Source organism: Schistosoma mansoni, chromosome 3 (genome assembly GCF_000237925.1).
Source record: "Schistosoma mansoni strain Puerto Rico chromosome 3, complete genome".
Classification (NCBI taxonomy): domain Eukaryota; kingdom Metazoa; phylum Platyhelminthes; class Trematoda; order Strigeidida; family Schistosomatidae; genus Schistosoma; species Schistosoma mansoni.
The window spans coordinates 522,143-527,434 of NC_031497.1; the positions used below are offsets into that span (position 1 = coordinate 522,143).

Below are 5,292 nucleotides of genomic sequence, written 5' to 3' on the forward strand. Positions count from 1 at the left end.
TAGCTTCTTCTATGCGCAAAGGCGAAATTAATAGATTTCAGTTTTATTGACAATTACATAGAAATAGCATTTGTATCCAACACCCTTAAATTTAATATATTGAAGTCTATTTTTATACTACTCATTAGTGGTTTAACATAAATCAGTTCAATATAAATACGACCTTATTTGAACACTTGTTAGAACTTGAAAGAACGGAAATTAAGTGTCAAGTATGTAGAAAACGTCAGATGTAAAACTTATTAGTAAGCAATCTCAGTAACTGAAATCCAGATAAACCCAACATTCCACTTGGTAAACAATTCTGAGCTTCTTTAGAGGAATAATATAAATCATCAAAGATGATTAGCATATGTACCAAGTCTACACGAATACTTGGTCAAATATATCTAAATGTTAACTTTGTGTGCAGTAAGGAAGACAGCTAGTTGAAAAGAACTCTATTCAGGATGTGATATGTACATAGCTATGTACAATTGCATCGTATTGTTATTTAATCGTCCAGGGAATAAATGAAGCTCTTGACTACAGGTATGAACAATTATTCGTTTTAATCTAATTTATGATGACTTGGTTCATTTCGCTGATATCTTGAATATAATTTAATCAGTCTTAGTTGAAATATTTTTATCCTGCGCGAACCACCTCGATATAGCCATAATGACACGAGTTTATCTGAAATAGAGAGGATCTGGCTAGTGGAGGAGTCCAGTCAAATATCGAAAACAGGATAAACCAAGTAATGACAAATTAGATTGAAAATCTGATTGGCTATCTGGACTCAGTAGCTAAGTTGATAATGTATTACCGACTGAAATGTAAGGTATTGGGTTAGAATCCTGTAGTGAACATCAACTCTGAGATGGATTTAGCTGACGAGTGCCAAATACGACGAAACTCTCGTTCTGTGGTTTCCGCTGCTAGACATATTCTATCTACTCGTTATAAGTTCATCATTTTGTTTATTGAAAAACTGAATTAAATACGAATAAATTAAGTCTGTTAAAGTATTTATTGAATTGAGAGTAGTCAGACAGCGAACTTTTTAATTAAATTCAAGTTAATTGAAGATAAGTGGAAATTGTTGAGGGCCCAGCAAATTTCTCAGTAAAGGTCGAAATGTTTGCTTGAACCGCAACAAATGGAAACTTCAGAAAAACTCCTGGAAAGATCAAAGATTGGATGTTACACTTTAGCTAAATGGTTCCTTATTTCGCCTACATATTTTGTTTTTCCAGGAGCTTCTATAAGATCATAGTCACCCTTAAACTTATAGATAAGCTTGTTTTCTCCACAGAAACTAACCTTGAATTAAAGCTTATTTTCGTAAATCATGTCTGTTCTCTACCAATAAAGGGTTCAAGTATGAGGGAGTTCTGGGGATCTTGAAAGTGGCTAGAAAGTCGGTATCAAGCGTAACAGTAACAGATATATCACATATAAAATTATTGATTAGATAACTAAACATTCGCTGATATTGGAGTTCTCACTACGGATGGTATAGATATGATTGTGTTTTATTTTTAGTGAAGTCACTTATTGTACTCCATTTCTTCTATTTAGATGTTTCGGATTCACCCATACAACAGAGTTTTAGATATTAATGTTTCTGTATAAGCGACAAAACCTTTCTGGAATATTTCGGTTTCGTCAAAGTCAATCCAATGTTCTGTTTGTAATGAGTATGGTATAATTGATTATCTGTTTTCAAGTGTCTTGAGATTGTCTAAGGATTTAAAAATATATCTCAAGTAATGTTTGTATTCGTTCATTCTTAAACTTACATACTCGGATGTTTCACTCACATATACATCTAGATATCATTTTCGTCACAAACTTATATTACTGGGAGTTCATTTGGAAATTAAAACAAAACACAGAATAGATATTTCATAAGTGTTAAAAACTTAGTAGCTATGTACACCTGTTTTAGTGTTAATCTTACATAATGAACCATTAAAATGATCACTTACTAATCCACCGGTTAGCATTAGTCAAAAAGGATATACTGACGTTTTATTCTGTTCATACTACATAACTTTGTAGATGGGGGTTCATCTTATCTATTAAAACATTGTGATGATCACATCATATTAGTTTAACTTTAGTGAACATGAGATGTTTGAAAACTGTCTAATGTCAAAAATTTAGTTTAAAACACATACTAATTTTACTTAGTATTGTTTGAGTCTTCCCATTGATGTTTAGGACTACAACTGGTCAGTCTCTAATTGGCATAGGTGTATACTGTGCGTATTGCCTCGATATAGCCTTAATTCACAAAGCTGATGAGTCCCAAATAAGACGAAACGCGCGTCAAGTTGAATTCCACTGCTAACCACTATCCATCTTTGCATACTAATTTTAGTTTGATAAATCAAGGAATGCTAAAGGTACAATGAGAAGGCGTGAGCAATAAAGTTCAAAAGTGTGAAAGAGGAAGGAAATCAATCAACTCAATAGTAATGTATGATGTTCCAGCAATTTCGATTATTAAATTTAATTAGTATTGTTTGTTTGAATCTTCCCATTGATGTTATTTTTGAACTGCAACTGGTCAATCTCTAATTGGTAGTGGAATCCAGGACGTGCGTTTCATCATATTTGGGACTCGTCAGCTGGATGTACCTGAATCTGAGAGTTGATGTTCACTCTGGGACTCGAACCCAGTACCTTTCTCTTCAAATGCCATCGCGTTATCCACTCGGCCACTGAGTACTGATAGCCGATTATTTTCTAAAGGAGGAAATCTGAACCAGCCTGGAGTTCTGATAACGATGAAACTATTTATATTTTATTTACCTTGGAATTTTTTTCAAATATAATTTTATATTTAATTTATGATTTATATTCTACATACAAAATGTTATATCGATTGCGTGCGTACGTGTGCCCTGTTTAATATATGAACGTGATGATCCCCGCCTATTAGAGAGGAGTGAATTTATCGATCAGAGCAATGATACACAAAAACCGTATGAGCAGTCTTGAGTACTTAGCAGTCCTGCCTTCTGTCTAGCCCAGCTAGTTAAGTCCAGAACACCAATAACAGTCTCTGCAATATGAATCATTATTCTCAAACATACTGAGCTTATATACCAAACAGACAGACCGCATCGTACCATAAAATAGAAAATAACATTTGCATAATATTTGGCCAAATGTGGCTGTGAATAGGGGGAAACAGTAATTAATGGACTAGGGATAACTCAAGAATAGTAAATCGTGTAATAATAGTTAATAGGTCAAAATGAAGCTTATAATAAGAGAGACACAAATATGGATACTTTAGTTACTTAACAATTATGCAATAGGAAATATACATATCATATTGGTCCATAAATAGTTCTTAAAGTAACCATTCATAAATCTCCACACAAAGATTTACTTCAACATGAAAAGTGTTTTTTTTTGTTTTTCTCTTCTCCTTAATATGATTGTATTTCATGGAAGAAAATGAGCAATATAGAAGATGAAGACTATGGATACAGATTAAGCACACATTAGAAATAAATCAAAACCATATTGTAAATGTACATGTTTTATTTACATTTAAAGAATAGAAATGATTTCAATCTGATTACCATATGATATTCATTAATCAATAACTTAATCTATGTACACAATTTATCGTATCATAAGATCAAAGTGCTATTGGATAGAATATATATATGATGGAACACAGATTATTTGTGAAATATATACACTTATTCTTTAATCTATCATTTGCATCTATTTTGTGTTCTACAACGCAAGCTAGTTGTGTTCTATAGCTTCACTTCTGGTCTCATAAGTATTTTGAATCCTCTTGTGCTTTTGGTTTTTTAGACTGTTGTCTTCCGCTGTTGGTTACAGCAACTCTCGAAGATTTCGGAGATGTTACTGTGTTCTATGAGTTGGTTAATTTAACTGTAAAGATTTCACTGTCTGTCTCAACAACACCATCAGCATGTAATTGAATAATAATAATTCATCATGAAAACTTCACTATTCATTCATTTATTTCAGAAAATACAATAACACCTTCAAAATAAAGTACACATTATGTACAGAATACGTGGGAACGTTACAATATGCCCTTGTACTGAACCGTCTTTTTTTCTTCAAATATACAACGTCACTTTATCTGTATTAAACAAAAGAATTTTTCACAGAAAACAATGATATATGTTTATGAAAGAAAGAAAAAAGATAGTTCATTTTATAATAAGAATATAAGACATAAGTAAAGGGGGACGCAGTAATAATAATAATAATAATAGAATGATAGTAATAATATTAAGGCCATAGTAACGATAACGATAAGACATACTCCTTTTGTACGCATAGTTCTGGTTTAAGCTCATGGATGGTAAGAGCTTCGGTTTTTTTCAGGAGTTGGATACGAAGAAATCTAGGTAGATTTGAATGAATCATATAAACAACCTTAAAATTAGACTGTGGATCCGTAGAATGAATACAGTCGATCAGATGTTCAAGTATAGAACTCCTAACTGCTTTCCTTTCATCCTTTTAGAACCAAACTGGGATATGTTCTCGTATCCGAGTTGAAAGCGAGCGCTGGCTACAGCCAATGTACCTTGCTCTAGAAGAGCAGGTGGACTGGTAGATGCACATAGAAGCGACCAGACGCGGAAGCCTATCTTTTATGGATACAGAAAATAAGTTCTTACTAGTGAAGATTATTAGCAGTTTAGCCGCATTAAATGTCCTTTTAATCGTTGTTGTTAGACGATTTTTGATTACGTCTGATGTTCAATCACCTTTAAATTCCAGACTTATATAAAGGTTTTTCTTTGGGACGGAACAACTAGGTTTCCTGTCGAAACTACTTCTACTCATATTCTTCTCTATGAAACGGTCTGGGTAGTCATTTTTCATCAAGGTTTTCTTGAGAAACACGAGTTCTTCGTTAATGCATTCCGTCCTACATATCCAATGTATATGATAACATAAAGAATGAATCAGGTTTCTCTTTCTACTTAACGGAACTCAGCTATAGAAGTTGGTTAGTTGACCATTCCATGTTTGTTTTCTAAAGATGAAAGCTCTTATCATCCATGAGCTCAAATCAGAACTATGAGTACAAAAGAAGTACATCTTATCGTTATCGTTACCATGGCCTTAAAATTAATATTCTTTATTGTGTAAAAACAGATAATAGTTTTATAATTATGAAACATTTATTTTTAGAAATGTCTAATCGACAATTATAGAAGGGGTTTTGTGGAGATTTAGTATTTATCATAGTTGAAAGCGTGAGTCAATTGAAGCTAGACCACCATGGAAAAC

The 5,292-nt window shown here is 32.8% G+C and overlaps 1 non-coding gene across 1 annotated transcript; it reads right to left on the reverse strand.

Annotated features, from left to right (window-relative positions):
* Positions 1-2,645: 2,645 nt before the first annotated feature.
* Smp_tRNA_01227_Pseudo_TTG.1.1 lies at positions 2,646-2,718 on the reverse strand. Its single transcript has one exon. It is a non-coding gene (tRNA).
* Between the last annotated feature and the right edge of the window lie 2,574 nt (positions 2,719-5,292).